Source organism: Bos indicus x Bos taurus, chromosome 29 (genome assembly GCF_003369695.1).
Source record: "Bos indicus x Bos taurus breed Angus x Brahman F1 hybrid chromosome 29, Bos_hybrid_MaternalHap_v2.0, whole genome shotgun sequence".
NCBI classification, from domain to species: domain Eukaryota; kingdom Metazoa; phylum Chordata; class Mammalia; order Artiodactyla; family Bovidae; genus Bos; species Bos indicus x Bos taurus.
In genome coordinates, this window is record NC_040104.1 from 40,908,755 (window position 1) to 40,927,427 (window position 18,673).

An 18,673-nucleotide genomic window follows, 5' to 3' on the forward strand; every position below is an offset into this window, starting at 1 on the left:
TTTACTTTAAATCACATCTGCATACATACAATCACGTTATATATAATTACTAATAATGAAATAGCTGAGAACAGTAAAATGCATGAAATTTCATAAAATGTTTAATAGTGCATTCACATAGATTTTTAATGTCCAAGACACCTTAGAATCTGTTCTTGATCCAGTGTTACAAGTTGGATAATCAGAAATTTTCTGGAACACTCTCAATTGAGGCTTCCCAGATGGCGCTAATGGAAAAGAACCTGCCTGCCAATTCTGGAGACATAAGAATCGTGGGTTCGAACCCTGGGTTGGGAAGATCTGGAGGAGGGCAGAGCAACCCACTGCAGAATTCCTGACTGGAGAATCCCATGGACAGAGAAGCCTAGCCAGCTACAGTCCATAGGGTCACAAAGAGTCAGACACGACTGAAGTGACTTAGGGTGCATGCTACTGCCCAGTTTCATATTTTTATATAGCTTCAAAACTATAGGGCTTTTAGATAAGACAATAATATAGTCACTTTATATATTGCATGAACATTTACTAAATGGCTATTCTATGCAGGGATGTGAACTAGTACTAATACAGGGATATAAGCCATATACACAGAACACTTCCTGAGTCCATAATATTGTAAGGGACTTCTACTCTGCTCCCAAATAACTATAATACAATGTGGAAAGTTCTAAGCTCCCTAAGAGAAAAAATACTAAGCTAATTCAAAGCAATACTATACTTCTTGATAAAAATAACAAATCCTTTTAGGTTTCCACATAAACTCTCCATGGACAAAGTATTATGTAGATAGACTTCCTTGGATCTAATGTTATATAGGTTACACCTCATATTATACACCTGTAAATGACATCAACCTTGTAGAGTATCAATATTTGAAATATTCTTCACAGTTACATTTTTATTATCAAGTTATTGATAGTTCTACCTCATGAACAAACCTCATTCTCTGACCATAATATCTTAGAAGTGGATTGACCCCTTACATATACTGTAAGCTCCTTTCTCTACGGGAACAAAATTTGAGAGAATGTGAAGACATCTATATCTTTTTTGTCAAGATACTCTGCCTGTTGAATAAGCATTGTCATTGTAAAACTGCCTAATTGCAAAAATGGCAAAAAAATGAATTTTTAAAGAGAACAAGTTATTAAAAGAGGTGTGCTATCAACCCAAATCAAGTCTGTAGCAGGAAAGAGAATAGTTCCTCCAACCTAACCATTCTCTCCAAGACTGCTAATGACCCAGTAACATCACTGACTCTGATAGCAACACAATCTGCTAAAAGATTCATGCATAGGGAAAGATGTAGAACTACACGACACCATTTTAAGCCCATAACTGCCTTATATTCTGCCACACAATAATTACTTTAAAGGACACAGTAAGCTGTTAACCACCATGACTCATTTTTATACTTTTAACAACTTCCTTATCTAGGACTAGTATCTTTTCCCTGAATCAACCAAGAAATTTCAAGACATGCTTCTAGTATGACATACATATATATAGAAATGTACATATATATAGTAATCTATGCAGAAATATATAGTAGTAGTACATTACTATCTATATTATATATAGACAGAAAAACATCACATTTTTCTCATGTATCAAGGAAAATATAGTCAATCACCCACTCAATAAACATTTATTGAATACATATCGCCTAACAATCTGTAGAAAAAAAAAAAACCAATATAGTTAGTTGTACAGTGGTTTAGTTGCTAAGTTGTGTCCAACTCTTGTGACCCCATGGACTGTAGCCCACCAGGCTCCTCTGTCCATGGGATTTCCTAGGCAAGAATATTGCTATTTCCTTCTCCAGGGTTCTTCCTGACCTATGGGTCAAACCTGGGGCTTCTGCATTGCAGGCAGATTCTTTACCAACTGAGCCAGCAGGGAAGCACCATAGAGAAATTTAATACTTGCTATCAGGCTGCTCAAAATCTAACAGGTGAAGCATTTGAGCAACTAGTTCTAATAAAATACAATGAACACTCTAACAGAGGCCTTGGGCAGCACACAGCAGAGAAGAATCTGTTCTTCTTGAGGTCATTAGAAGACTGGTAATAGACAACTAAACCTTTAAAAGATTAAAGTAGGACATTTCCAGATGAAAACAAAGGGACGAATATTCCAGACAGGAGAAATAACAAGAACAAGGCTTAAGTTAGGCTTAACTTGAGTTTGGGCCAGACTATTAAGGCTATACCAAGGTAAATGCTATGTTAAGGAAATGGAACAACAGCCAGTAATCAATAAGGGTCAATAGGTAGTTTTTAAACTGTTGCATTATGGGGGTTGAGCTACAAAAGGAAAGACTAAATTATGAGGATCAATTTGAAGCCTGTTGCGAAATCTCTTAGCAAGATTCTGTGAAAGACTGAATTGGATCAGTGGCATTGTGAACAGAGAGAAAGATAAAACTTAAAGAAATTTCAAAGTGACGAAAATTAGTGGAATTTTATAGTTAAATATCTACACACTATCTCAATAATATATCATTTAAGGTCCAGTGATTCTAGTAAGTATGAATATGATCCACTTTCACTACATTTGAGCAATATTAGGTAGAAAACTGAAGTACTTTTGCTGTTCTGGATCAGATTATTGGAAGATTAGCTAGAATCCTCCAAAGAAAATTATTACTTTAAACTATGCAGAGATAAAAGCTGAGCTAACATTGAACCTCAGCAAAATAACCACCAGCTCTGTAAGTTACTCACAGGTTTCCCTAGGTAATTAATTTTGCCACTTGGATTGTCCTTTCTATTACAAGTTAGTTTGACTGCCTTTTCTAAATTTGACATAATTTTGTTCCTTAGAAGTCAAGTTATTACCCAGGAGAAATGATGCTTGTAAAGAAAAATTCAGTATTCTTAAGAAGGGAAATGCATAATTCTACAGGTATTCAGTTGAATATTTTCTAGTGCAGCAGCCACCTAATTGGTCTCCCTGTCATCAGTTTCTCCCTTCTCCAGTCTACCATGTGTGATGTTGCCTCCTCAGCATAGCTGATAATGCTACTTCCTTACACAATAACTTTCTATGGCTCACAGCTGCCTAAAGAAGAGTATCTAAACTCTGTTTAATTAAAGCTTTCAATCAGCTCAAATCACCCATCAGTCAGTCTCACCTCCCCTGTCTGCTGAACCTGACTGCTCATAAAGCCCTTTTGCTCTCTTCTAGGAAGGGACATGGGATGTCAGGCACGTGTTTATTAATCCTCACAACACCACAGCTGATGTTGATCAAGTTATTTAACTTTTCTGAGGCTTAGTTTCATCTTCTGCAAATTAGAAATAATAATATCGACCTACCACCTCAAATTCTATTTAAAACAAGATGAGCAATCAATAAAATGCTTACCTTGCTGGATTGTTATAAAGATTAGAAAATAATACATTAGAAGTGCCTAGTCTGGGCCTGAATTATAGGGAAAAGTCTTATTACTCTTCCAAGTTTTTAAACAGTTTTCTATATCTGGAATACTTGTCACTTCAACCAAAGCCTTAAGCATAACACAAAGACCACTGCTAAAGCTAACTAGCCACGAAACCATTTGCAATATTCTAGTGAAAACTGCTCTTTTTCTCCTGTAGTGTCATGGGGAAATCCCTGCCTTGAAGTCAAACTCCTAACTGCCTCACTTTCTAACAACATGTGCCTAAGCACAGCTTTCTCATTTCTAATATGGACGGTGACATCAACTTTACCTGGCTCACTAAGCCATTATGAGAATCAACTAAGATAAGTGATATCTTCAAACACGCAATGGTCTACATATAGGAGACACAGTTACTCCTACTGAAGTAAAAGATCAAATAAGGACTCTGGTCTTCCTCATCTTTGTAACTGATATAAAAAAAAAACAGGGATTCCCAAGTGGCACAGTGGTAAAGAATCCTCCTGCTGATGTAGGAGACGTGGGTTAGATCTCTGGGTGGGGAAGATTCTCTGGAGTAGAAAATGGCAATCCATTCCAGTATTCTCATCTGGGAAATTCCATGGACAAAAGAAGCCTGGAAGGCTCCAGTGTAGAGTTGGGTCACAAAGAGTCAGACATGACGGAGCATGTATGCACGGCCACCACTACCAAAGAAAGAGATCAAGCCCAAGAAGAGAATAACTAGAAGACTGGAAGAAACAATCAAGTGTTTCTTGAGCAAAGGGAATTGGGTAGAACTGAGGCTATAAAAAAGGTGTTTCTGAGGTTCACTTTTATAAACCAGTTGTGTGCAAAGGCAAGAGGCAGCTTAAAGACACTACACACAGCAGATATTCTATAAGTGATAGGGAAGGGAAGGAAGAGGGGCGTGGGGAGAAAGGGAGAAACAGGATGGGGAACAGGAGGGAAGACAGTTTCATTATTCCTTACAAGTGCTCATTTCTGTACCTCTTGCCAAGGTGGTATAACAAAAAGATTAACTAATAGTTTAAAGCTTATGTGTGAACCTTTAAGATTCCTTCTAATTCTGCCTCTTTTCTCCACTCTACGTCTCTCCCATTCATCGCTAATTCCCATTTATCATCATTTATCCCCTCTCCACCAGGTTCCCCACCCCAAATAATTACTCTTTCTCCACTGTCTCAAAGAGATAAATGAACAAAAGAAAACAAAAACTTCTGCTCTTATTTAAATGTCAATATGGAGCTCTGACAAGCTCATGCAAGAGCTTGCTAACAGCTGTATTGTCTTAATTGTCTTACAGCAAGTATGCATATTTTAACAGGAATTACTAATACTCTCTTTCTCCTCTTCAGCCCCAACAAAAAACTCAGAGAAAGAATTCCAAGTAACAGCAATGGGCATACGAGAAGATATTTGCAAGACATATAGTAAAATTATCTTATATTCACATAATACTTCTGCTTTGTAAAATACTTTCTCATCTGTTATTTGATCTGAATCCCCAGGGAGGAATGATGAAAGAAAAAAACAAAATCCTATTTTTACCACACATTTTAGCATAATGCAGTTTTATATAATGCAGTTTTCAAAGTTTTCTTATATATATCCTTTCATTTGCTTCTCCCCCATATGCAAGGGTTAGATAAGAAAGAGGAGAGTGAAAAAGCTGGCTTAAAACTCAACATTCAAAAAATGAAGATCATGACATCTGGTCCCAGCACTTCATGGCAAATAGATGGGAAAACAATGGAAACAGTGACAGATTTTATTTTCTTGGGCTCCAAAATCACTGCAGATGGTGACTGCAGCCATGAAATTAAAAGACACTTGCTCCTTGGAAAAAAAGCTATGACCAACCTAGACAGCATATTAAAAACCAGAGACATTACTTTAGTGACAAAGGTTCATACAGTCAAAGCTATGGTTTTTCCAGTAGTCATGTATGGATATGAGAGTTGGATCATGAAGAAAGCTGAATATCGAAGAATTGATGCCTGTAAATGGTGGTGTTGGGAAAGACTCTTGAGAGTCCGTGGACTGCAAGGAGATCAAACCAGTCCATCCAAAAGGAAATCAACCCTGAATACTCATTTGAAGGACTGATGATAAAGCTGAAACTCCAGTACTGTGGCCACCTCATGCGAAGAGTTGACTCATTGGAAAAGACTCTGATACTGGGAAAGATTGGGGGCAGGAGGAGAAGGGGACGACAGAGGATGAGATGGCTGGATGGCATCACTGACTCGATGGACGTGAGTCTGAGTGAACTCTGGGAGTTGGTGATGGACAAGGAGGCCTGGCGTGCTGCGATTCACAGGGTCGCAAAGAGTTGGACACGATTGAGCGACTGAACTGAACTGAACTGATGAAATAAATGAGACTCAGAGATGTGAAAGGACTTTCCATAAGCTCATATCAAATAGCTACTATTTATGGAGTATTTCCTAGGTTCAGGAATTGTACTAAGTATTTTACATGCCTTATGTATTATTCATACTTCACAACAATCTTATGAGGTAAGCATTATTATTATTTTAACATTCTATAAAGGAATTGACGTACACAGAGGTTAAGTAATTTGGCCATGGCCACACAGTCAACAAACAGCAAAACCAAAATCTAAACACCGAGTTCTCAGATGGCTCGATTTTTCTGTTTTGCCAAGCTGCCTCCTTCCCAGCCCAAGGCTCTTACTGCAACATGGTTTAGTAATTGTTCAGTAATATAAAAATGCTTTCTTTCTATTATCAAGTTAGAACTGAAGGCTTCAGCTCAGTCACACAATCTCTGTTGAAAAAAATAGAGTGTATAAAAAATAATATATATAAACACTTAAAGCAGAAGTGGGGAGGATGTTATGTCCACTTCTTTCACAAAAGAATCAAAGATAGAAAACTCACCATACCTGGGAGCTAAAATCAGTGAAAACAGTGTTAGCAGGTAAGAGAGCAATACTGCCTCAGCATAAAACAAAATAGAAGAGAAAGAAATCACTTACGACAGGAAAAATCACCTAAGAAACAAACAAAATCTAACCACAAATTATATGCTTATTTTAAAATATTTAAAACAAGGAATGTCTTTGTTGTATTCCTAAAATAAAGGCTGAGTAAATAATTTTCATCTTGTTTCAAAATTTCAACAACTCAACACAGAACAGCTCTGCTACAACTTGGTTGCTGCTGCTTGTGATACCAACTACATGTGTGCCTAATAGCTCAGTCGTGTCTGACTCTTTGCAACCCAATGGACTGCAGCCCACCAGGCTCCTCTGCCCATGGATTCTCCAGGCAAGAATACTGGAGTGGTAGCCATTCCCTTCTCCAGGGGATCTTCCCAACCCAGGTATTGAACCCAGGTCTCCTGCATCACAGGCAGATTCTTCACTGTCTGAGCCACGGGAGAAGCCCCATCAACACACATTACAGGGTAAATATTCTAATGGGGGTGGCAGCAGCCAAAAAAGAAAAAAAAGGTCTACATTTCCAAAAACCTTCTATAAATCAGACTTTATGTTAAACAGGTAGAATTTTATCACACGCATGCTGAGGAAGTGAGAAGAGAGATCTCTCCCTTAGGCACCCAAGATGACATTTCAAGAACTAGCAGGTGAAGCTTATGTTTAAAATGATCCAAGGCTGAACACAAACAGTAAATGTCATTTTATCTGAAGTCAAGAAAACTCTAAAACCTTGACCTCTAGGTCTTTTTAAAACTACATACTATTAAAATTATGTCAAAGCTTTTACTTTGGGGCTCATCTGATTTTGTTTCAAGGGAGAAATCAGTCATCGGGACATGACAGGGACTTTATAGGATCCAAAACAGTGACTCCATTGTCCTTGCTATCCACTCCTAGATACACTAAATATAGAGGTACAGGAAAGAAGCCTGTGGAAACTAAGCCAACCCAGGCCAAAATAAAATATATTTCTAATTTCTAAAAACATAAGATTCTGCACGGCTTTGGGGAAAGTCAAATTAAGTCTCCGATATGTTCAAAACCTTCTGATGGTTTCTCATTTCTCTCAGAGTGAAATGTTCCCAATAGCCTACAAGACTGTATACAATCTGGTCCCCTATTATCCCAGCACCCATTTTGCTGATTTCTACATACTCTATCCATCCTTCAAGGCAGTAGTAATAGTAGATAAAAATCACTGAATTCCTACTGTGTATCAGACTCTCTGTAAACACATCACTTGGATAATTTAATGTAATAATTTCAAAGCTCTTAGGGAAGGTACAAATATTCTCCCTGCCTTATTAAGAACCTACAACTTAGAATGGTTGAATAACTTATTCAAGGTCATATAACTTGTGTCAGGAGTAAACTATAACAACCTGTTACCTAGTCCAAGCTCATTCTGCTCGCAGCACAATAGGCCAATAAATCCAAGAGATGAGGTGTTGAGGCAAGGAATATGATTTCAGTTGGAAAACTGGCTGACTGAGAAGATGACGGACTAAAGTCTCAAAATAACCATCGTGTAGGGCCCTGGTTGGGCTTCCCTGGTGGCTCAGCTGGTAAAGAAATCGCCTGCAATGCAGAAGACTCCTGTTCAATTCCCAGGTTCGGAGGATCCCCTGGAGAAGGGACAGGCTACCCACTCCAGTATTCTTGGGCTTCCCTTGTGGCTTAGACGGTAAACAATCTGCTTGCAATACAGGAGACCTGGGTTCGATCCCTGGGTTGGGAAGATCCCCTGGAGGAGGGCATGGCAACCCACTCCAGTATTCTTGCCTGGGGAATCCCCATGGACAGAGGAGCCTGGCGGGCTACAGTCCATGGGGTTACAAAGAGCTGGACACAACTGACCAACTAAGCACAGCACAGGGGCCTGGATGCCAGGTTCTTTTACGGGTCAGAGATGGGAAGAGGTGAGGAAAACAGAGTAAAAAGACCATTTAATTCTGGCAAATATCTCCTAGAATGGCAAGCTTCAGGCAGGGGGATATGTTTGTTTCATTTCCTTATAGCCATTTCACAGGTCGTGTGAAATGGAATATCTCCTGCCGTATCAATAAACAAGGAGGTCACAGCTATCCTTGATTCTGGCCCTCCCAATGTGAGTTTCTGAGGCAAGCTGACAAGGCACCACTCCCTATGCAAGGAACTTAAGGATGTCACAGTTCTTCACAAGTGGGCAGGGTCGGGTTATTTCCCTGTGAGCTAAACAAAAGCACTTTAGTTTAAGGGTCAGGCAGAGGGGGACAGGGTTCCCTGAGGCAGGCCATTGTGTATGCTTATTGTTGGGGGCCAGAGTGAGGTACTCTGCCCGTGACAAAGGTCATGAGGAAGGAGGCTCGACATACGCAAAGGCGGGATCGAGCCTTAGGAGTCCCCCTGGAACTCCTTGAGGATCTACCCCCATAACCAGAGCCTGCCTACTTTACTACTTTGTGCTCTCACCTACATCTCTGACTTTATGGGGGGCTGTCCCCCACCACCTCTTTCGGAGAAGGAGTTAACCTAGAGCTCCAGTTAATAATAATTCCTGGGCGTGATAAGAGTGTTTTAACCTACAAACTCCTCTGAAGGTTCTCTAGCCTGCCTGACAGGCTTGTCCGGCCACATGTGATTGCTCACAGCCTCCCAACCGTGAGAGGCACGAGATGCTTCAAACCTTCTAAAAACAGGTTCCTTAGAAAAGTTAGAAAACTATTAGTATAAGTATAATGGGCTGATTAGAAATTGTATTGGTGAAGGGTTTTTCATTTGTTGAGCCAATGTTTGTTGCTAAGTCTCCACATCCCCTGCCCTTATACACATTAATGAATATATAGAAGAAATAAGTATTAACCTTTGATATTAATCACGTTAGACCTTAGGCTAAGTAAATTCTTCCTTAACTAAAACCCACTACACCGTCACCCTATAGGAATGTAACTTTATTTGGGTGGTGTCTATTTTAAGAATAATCACCCCTGGAGAAATAAGTGTCCTGGTTGACTGACTGTTGTCACAAGGAGAGGGTCATAAATTGTCAGCAGGCCCCCCTGGCCAGAAGATGATGTAACACCCCTAAGACCTCTGTATACATTTGTATGAAGCACCTGACTTTGATAAAAGTCAGGACTGCTGACCCTGCGTGACTTTTGCGTAACATCTCAGTGTATAAAAGTAGACCATGGAAAATAAAGAATTGGGATCAGTTTCTCGAAATACTGGTCTACCCATGTCGCTCTCTCTCTCTCACTCTGGCTGAGTCTCCATCTGGAGCGCGGAACCCGCCATGCTTACTAATTATGCCTGGGCTTCTAAGATCCGACAAGGGAGGCCTCAGTGTCTCCTCTCCTTCGGGAGAACGGAAGGACGCCTGCAGCCTACGTAAGTGGTGCAAACTTCTTGTCTTGAAGTTTTATTGGTCTCCCGCGTAAACCAAGCTACTCAGCCTCTTTTCTCTACTTAATTTTCCTACTGAGCTATCCTCATTCTATTACCCTTTATATCTTTGATGAATATTTAAATAGTCGCCTAAGCCATCTCCCCTTCGAATACCCTGGATCAGCCGGGGCTGGACCCCGGCACTTATAATAACAAAAGCACCAAAACAAGGGTTAAAGCCAGAGAAACAGATTCAGCATGGAGTCAAAATTAACCCTTCTCAGTTACAAACCTAAATATGTTTGACTATAAAGTTAGTGCTTCAGTCGCCATCCCCATGGAATCATCCTTAAAAGCCCAGACATTCAACTGGGAAACAAGCCTCTTGAGGTTGGAGTCAACAGGAAAAAAAATCTGTTTTTTAAATTTCAGAGTCTCCCAGTTAATGTATCTACCACAGAGTCTAACAAAAAACAGTAGCTTAGACAATAAATATTTAAATGAAAGAATTAATGGATGAGTGAGTCATTCTATCAACTGTCGCTTGCTCTATGCATTTGTTTTAAAAATACAGCTAGCTGTCATGGAAGATTCAAATGGTCCTGGCTAAAAAGGTGGAGCAAACTTTTAGAATATTCGTTCTTAGGAAAACTTGCTGTAAGCCAAAATCATAAAGCTAAACTTCTCAACAAGTAATTGATAAAATGAGAGAGATATTCTAGGTGCTAGAATAAAAGCAAGAAACCAAACAGACAAAAATCCTTGCCCTCGTGCAGCTAATATTTCATTGTGAGGGAAAACAAAAATTTAATTCTTATGACAACTGCATTTTAGAGGAAGAAGCTGAGATATAGTGGGATTAAGTAATTTCCTCAAAACACTCAGCCAGTAAGTGGTAGAACTTGGATTCAAACTGAAACGGTCTCACAGTAGCTAGCTCTTAACAACAACATAATGCCTCTCTGATGGATAATGAAAAGTGCTATGAATAAAAACAAAGCAAGGAATGATAACAGCGGTTCTGGGCATGTGAAAAGGGTATTTTTAATAGAATGGGGTGGGAATCAAGGAGAAGGTGACATTAAAGATTTGAAAGAGACAACTCCCCTTTCCCATGCAGCTCTATGGAGAAATATCATTTCAGCCTAAGGACAAAGCAAGTGGAAAAATTCAAAGCTCTAAGTGTCTGAGCAGCAGTGAAGAGGCTATGGAGGAGGGACAGGAGTGAGTGAGGAGCAGGGTTTAGATCTGAGAGGTAACTGGGGTCACAACTCTTAAGGAATGTAACCTTTACTCTAGTGAGAAGATCCCGGGAGGTTTTGACAAAGGAGTTTGGCAGTCTGTCTTATGTTCCACCAGCAATGCTAAAGCCCTCACCTCTGTGAAGGTTTCTAGATTTCTTGTACACTGTTTGAAAACAGAGCAGTAGAAAGTCAGTCACTTAAAATTATATTAAATATGACACAGTGTCACACCACATGCTACAAAATTCCAGTCTTATTTTTCCATCATTTATGACTTATTTTATAGCAAAAATTTTGAAGTAGAGAATAACACCGAGTCCAAAATATCAAAGAACTACTGAGTCAAATGGCAAGGCAAAATGTGCAGCATTTTTTCACACTTATCTTTTAAAAACAAAGGTTTCACAAGGTACAAATTTCCAGTTAGAAGATAAATAAATACTGGGGATGTAATATACAACATGATGACTGTAAGAAAGACATGATCTCTTCTATCAAAGGAGAAGTTATAAGAAATAAAAGGTGATTCATTCTTAGATACAGTTGAACAGAATAGAAGATTCGACTCAACATTCTTAGAATAGTTGAACAGAAAGGTATACAGCTGGCTTATACGTAAGATTCCAAAAATGGCAGCTGGTTGCCAATCCTTTGTTCTTTTCACTTCCTGATTCTCCTCCCTCACAAGACTGTTTTGGCGGTCTAATTTAGCAGGCTTTGTCCCGGCAGGTGAATCTTGTGGGCTTTATCTTGGACATGCACAAAGAACTAAAAGGATGGGAAAATAGTTAATATAAATCACCCAATCAAAAATTTAGGTGACATCTGGGAAGACTGTGTCTGTGACTCCCAGCCTAAGAGGAGCCGGAGGAGGAAACCTGCGTCTCAGGAACAACAACAGAGGGGACTTCCGCTCTGCGTGCTTACTCCCAGACCTTTGACTGCCGGGCACCCTTCTGCAGAAGTAAAGACTGCCTTGCCAAGCCATCTTTCATTGTCTGTCTTATTCCCAAGACACCTTTTGAAAGCATTTCCAACATGACTACAATGTAATGCTGCTATATGGTACATCTGAAAGTTGTTAAGGGAATATATTCTAAGAGTTCTAATCACAAGAACTGCTTTTTTCTTTTTTTTGGGGGGGGGTAGTTATATAACGTAATGGATGTTGACTAAATTTATTGAGGTAATCATTTCACAATATAGGTAAGTGAAGTCATGCTGTACACATTAAACTTAGTCTGTATGCCAATTATATTCCAATAAAACAAGGGGGGCAAAACTGTTGTTGAGACTTTTAGGCTTCGTTTTATTTTTTTCCTATTTTTCAGAACCTGATTAAGAAATTTCTCTCTACTGTCCTTTTTTCTTGATAGCAAGTTTTCCTGCAGCAAGTCAGGCATTAAGATTCAAGTTTTAGGATATGCGCTACAACCAATGAAGAAAATCTTTGCTGAAAGATTTTGCATCTGTTGCAGAAGCATAGAATGACATTAATAATGGGTATTCCTCACCAATTCTTTTTACCCTAACCATTCCCACATTTGAGTTGTTGTATTAGAGGTCTCCAGAACTTCCGGGGGTATGAGAACAGAAAGCACAGACACTGTATTTTTGTTTTTAAATTCAAAGCCATAGTCCAGGCAGAAGACTGGATTTGTAAGAATATGCAGTCAAATGGAATCTGTTTCTTCCCAATTACATATACATACTCCACCTCTCTCTGACCAAAAATATTCACGTGAAAGAGTGAGAGAAGAAGAGAAAAAGAAAACTTTTATTAGAATCACTTCAACTTGCATCCTTCTCCCAACTCTAAGCCTGTAAAGAAGTTGCCTGGCACCAAAAGGGCACAGGAGAATAAAGCAGAAACAACAGTAGAGGAAAATCCAGAGAGTAAATCCTGAGCAGCTTCACAAGATCCCACTGTGCCCCCAAAGAACAAGAAACAGCCAAATGTTCATTTTGCTGGTTTTCACCCATGTAGCTATGAGATGTACTGGTGGTGATTTTCTTTTTAAGTGAAGACTCTTTGTGGTTGGAATGAAGGGGAAGAACAGATGGTAAAGTGAACCTTAAAGCTGGAGACCAGGTGGAAATATGCATCTCAGCTACAAATGCCAACTTAAAGGAGTGATGGCTACCAAAGATTAGGAAGGAAAAGCCCCAGTGGGAATTATCTCATAACAGACACTGACTGATGACCATGATGCCTCTGAAGTCAAATTTGGCTCTGTACCCTGTTGCTGCTGCTGCTAAGTCGCTTCAGTCGTGTCCGACTCTGTGCAGCCCCAGAGACGGCAGCCCAAGAGGCTCCCCTGTCCCTGGGATTCTCCAGGCAAGAACACTGGAGTGGGTTGCCATTTCCTTCTCCAATGCATGAAAGTGAAAAGTGAAAGGGAAGTCGCTCAGTCATGTCTGACTCTTCGCGACCCCATGGACTGCAGCCTACCAGGCTGCTCCATCCATGGGATTTTCCAGGTAAGAGTACTGGAGTGGGGTGCCATCGCCTTCTCCGCTGTACCCTGACACCAAATTAAATCTCACACACAGAGTTTTGGGTGAAGTAGAGAAGAATAGCTTTATTGCTTCACCAGGCAAAGGGGGCCACAGCAGGCTAGCACCCTCAAGACTGTGTGTCTCAACCTAGAGCAGGCACCAATGAGAAGTTTTAAAGAAATGGATCAAAGAGGGAGTGATCAGCTCATGGACGTTATTCTGATTGGTTGGTAATGAGGTAAGTGGAAGTCAGCAACATCAACCTTCTGGTTCCCATTGGTCTAGGGCTTACTTGCTTGTGGACGGCAGACCACTGTTAACTTTAACTTCTCCCACCCTGTGGGGATTTCAGCAACTACAAAACAGCTCAAAGATATTGTATCCCTTGATGGAGAAGCAAGGCCTTGCCCCAAGCTGCACTATTGCTTCTCTTGACTGCTCCATGCCTGTCTTACATTTCCTCCCTTCCCTAATTAACAACTGTTTGAACCTGCCTCTTAGAACTCACAGAATGCCATGGAGGCTGAATTAAGCCTATTTCCTATAATTGAAAAATGAAGGACACAGGTAGAGTTCTGTGCCCAGGAGCCTCCACAGGGTCCTGCTTAGTATCACTTCCTTGCATGTCTCTTTCATCAACATTATTCAGTCCATCAATAGTCACTGAGGCACTCTCAACACACTGAGGTACAATATTACACAATCTCTCTGCTCTCACTGAGATGCAGTGGCGGACTATGTGCCCCCAGGGAATTGTTCCCTCTGAGAAAAAAACAGACTGTACAGGAAAAGTGGGGGAGTGATTAAGTATAAAGCGGGAAGCCTTTGAGAAAACCTAGAATTGACTAAGATTATATTTTCTGCCTCTTGGCAGATTTAAGGCTTCATACCAAGATCATGTTGATCTACAGAAAAATAAAGTGAACATTTCCACGCCCTATCATATTTCTTTAATATTCACCTGCACCAGGCACTGTGCTAGACAGCCTACAGTGGTGTCCGTCCTTGAGGAGCCTTCTACTGGGATGGCAACACTTACTGGCAATAAAGTAACACTGACATATTGTAGTCAGATGTCTTTAAAATATCCAATCCAATGGTCATTTGCTCTGAAATATTCATTCTCATGCTACCAGATTTTGTCTTTACATTGTCAAAATACTTCAAGAGATTGATTTGACTCCACTAAAACAACAACAACAACAAAATTAGTTAAATACTGAATCCATAAAAAATAATTATTTCAACCACTATTCTTGACTTTTGCCTCAGACTGGTAGACCGCAGTGGTGAGAAGATAGCTCCTTTTGCACTTTCTTCCATTGTCAAAGATTTTGAAAGGCTATGGATGTCTAAATAAAATCTTTTGAAAATAAGTGTACTAGTACATATATGTGTATGTGGTATGTGTGCTCAGTTGTGTCCAACTCTTTGTGACCATATGGACTGTAGCCTGTCAGGCTCTTCTGTCCATGGAATTTTTTCAGGCAAGACTACCTGAATGGGTTGCCACATCCTTCTCCAGGGGACCTTCCCAATCCAGGGATCAAACCTGAGTCTCCTGTGTCTCTTGCATTACCGGCAGATTATTTACCACTTGAGTCATGGGAGAAACTCCTAATCAGGATATTACAGAAAGCAATATCCTAGTGGTAAGACCTTTGACTTTTGAAATTTCTGTTTCTAGAGCCAATGTACCAGTAATATAGGTATCATTCTTGTTGATTCAGAAGGTACTATCCATGACTTCCTTTGTCAGCTCTGATCAACTAAGGTACACCAATTTATTCTCCACTGTAGTCTACATCATGGGGAGACTCAACTAAGAGAACGGAAAAGGAGAAGCATGATGGGATACCCAAGGCGTCTCACGACCAGACTGAAACTAGGAACCAGAGGCATAGAGGGACTTTCTCCTGGTTTAAAATATACTTCTTGAGCCTATTATGTGACAAACATTCTTGTGGGTGCCCAGGAATCAGAGAAAATGGAGATTTATGATTGCTGTCCTTACAGAGCTTATCTCTTTCCCAGCTGCTTTAAATAAACTCAGTTTGTTCACAGGAGGGAATACAGAGTGAGAATTAAAAAGTATGACAAGTATTTGCACTCCATCCTCAGCATCTACTTAATGTTAGTCTAAGCTGTTCTGGTTATGAACTCCATTTTCCCTTCCATTTCTCAATTGCTATTCTTCACTTAGACTATTTTAGCATCAATTTAATTTGGACTCACTTTCTAAACCTAGCTTTTGGAAAGCTGACCGCCACAGGGCAAGATCCTTAGTTATCCTGGCCCAGGTGACAGAAATCCCAAATAAAGATACTTTACCCCTCTTCCCACTTCCATCTTCAGTAAGACCTGTCATTTTGCCTCACATACCCCATTAAGGAAGAGCAATCAATCAGACTCACCTAAGAAGCATACTGCCTGGAGTTAATGTGTGTTCATATTCATATATTTTGGATATAACTGGCCAATATCCAAATCACTATAGACTGAGAACTTTCCAACAGGGGATTACAAGATATGCTGAATTGCATTAAAAGAAATGCTAAAATTGAATGTGGAAAAACCTGTATTATATTAAGTATATTTTGCCTATCTTAATTTTGATGTTGAAAATGACTAAGTCTAATTCCCAAGTGAATGTTTTCTCATTATTCTTCCTTATATTGCTGGCGTCTGTTCACAAACCAATTATAAGTCCTGATTTATATCAACTCAATCAAATAATCTTATAGATAACTGCTGAATAAATAGCCTAAAGGTTTTATTTTAATAAGTTTTCTAGCTGATGTATTTGTTGAAAGGATACTAATCATAAAACAAAGACATTACATGTATGTATCAATTCGTGGAAAATGTTTATCCCTAAGAAAATCTATATACGGCAATATTGTCTAAATTGAATAATTTGAATATACAAAAATCCCACACAAATAAACAGAGATAAACAATAGAATAATGAGAAAAAGAATATGAATAAATTCATAGAATAGCAGACTAAAATACCCAACAAACATATGAAACAATGCTCAAATTCACCAGTAGTCTGAAAACTGGAAATTATGTTAAAAATGAACTATTACTAAGCTTATTAAACTGGCAAAAATTAAGAACAGCAGTAACACCTTCTGCTGTGAAGGATGTGAGGTTAAATTGTACCAACATGCAGTGTCAGCAGAAATGTGAAAGGTGAAATCAGTCCAGCAACATTATTTAAATGAAAAATACACATAACATGAAGCCAATAATACCATTCCTGAGAATCTATCCTATAGATACAAAAGCATCAGTAAGTTTGACTGTACATGCAATCATCAGATTGCTGTACTATTTATAGTGGTGGAAAACCAGAAACAGTAAATTACCATTAAGGGGAATGACTGAAGACATATTCACACTACAAAATTATGCATCCATGAGAAGAATGAATGAAAGCTATGCCAGGCAAGTTGAAGAAGCAGTCAAATAATATGAAAGTTTTTTGAGAAACCATTATTGTGCAAAATTCTATGTGTATATATGTGTGCATGTTTCAATACGGATATATATACACACATATATAATTTATATATGAATATATATAATTTTTATGTTTATATATGAATACACATTACATGACTGAAGAAGGATTAAACACACTAAGTTATTAAGATGGGTTACCTTGTATGTGGGCAGGGTAGAGCTAATGCAACATAGGAAGGAAGCAGGTAAAAGAGGAGACATGCAAAAACAAGAAAGTTCTTTTTAAAAAAGGAACTTAAGCATATCTTTGATATTTTATACAAAACTAGGTATATGTCCTGGACTAGGGATCTAGAGATTTATTAAAAATAATTTTTAAAAATTCAAAAGAACAAATATCAAAGCAATAACAGACTACAAAAAAATAGAATAGTTAACTAATCCTGGAATGCAGAAGCAAAAGCAAAGAAAGAAGAATAAAAACAAAAAATGTGCTCAATTTTATCAAATAAAAATTTTAAATAGTTTGAATGCCAAAAAGCATATAAGTAAAATTATCAGTAATCAACAAACTAGAAATACTGCAAGATGACATAGTTCACAAATAAAATGCTCTTATAAAACTATAAGAATTCTAGCACCACTCAGGAAAATGGACAAAGAGCTTGAATAAATCACAAAACAAATACAAGCCAATAACCATAAGAAAACACAGGTCAGTCTCAATAATAAATAATTGCAATGTAAATCATTATGTACCAAATTTTATCTTTTATTTTGACAAATATTTTAAATAACTAATGTTACTAAGAATATAGGTAAATTTGTCTTTTCTAACATTGCTGATAGCGCTTCTGCAGAGCACTTTGACAATTTGTAATAAGAGCCTTAAAAACGTCAATATCCTTGGCCTCAGTAGTTTCATTTACAAAAATCAACCCTAATGAAATAACTGGAAAAAACACAAGGGTTTACATACACAGATAGCCATTACACATTACTCATGGCACAAAACTGGAGATAGCCTCAATTTTTAATGGAGAACTGCTTAAGTTCCAAATGGCAGAATATTGTATAGTCATTAAAATATTTTCAAGAATATTTATTGATGTTATATGGATAAATACTATTAGTACAGCATTCAATTTAAAAGTCATCAACACACCCTACAAGCTGTTGTCCTAGTTTTCTGTACATATATTTGTACAGAAAAAAAGATTAAGAAGTCAAGTTACTTCTAGGTATTGAAATTAAGATGTTTTAATGCTTTTAAGTACTTAAGAAACCTCACATAGTAGGTATCTATGCATTGACACATTACTGTCACTGTTAACTTAAACTTCAAGGAATCAAGGTGATGATTAGCTTCAGTCTTATCCAGTTTCCAAATAAGTTCTGAGCAGGCTGGAAAGTGTATCACAGGTCTCAAACTTAACAATTCAAAGACTCAGCAATCAAAGTGCCATTGATTCGCACTAGGATTCAATCAGTTTCCAAATCGGCTCCACAACCCCAATTTTGACAGATTGTGTGTGTGCATGTGTGTGCAACACACACACTACCTGCCTTCAAAGTACCAACTGCCACTTAAAAACATCATTAATCAGTTCCTGCCACCATATTGACCCTAGCCTATGAAAATGAGACATACCTCAACTTGCCTTGCTCTTTGGTAACTGCTAAACCCAACAGTAGTCTTCAAACTTTTGATTTCATAAT

At 38.6% G+C, this 18,673-nt stretch overlaps 1 protein-coding gene across 7 annotated transcripts in view; it reads right to left on the bottom strand.

Annotated features, from left to right (window-relative positions):
• The window catches only part of DLG2 (discs large MAGUK scaffold protein 2), a 2,318,993-nt gene that overhangs the window by 1,978,056 nt on the left and 322,264 nt on the right, over window positions 1-18,673 (bottom strand). The gene's annotated exons all lie outside the window — the stretch shown is intronic.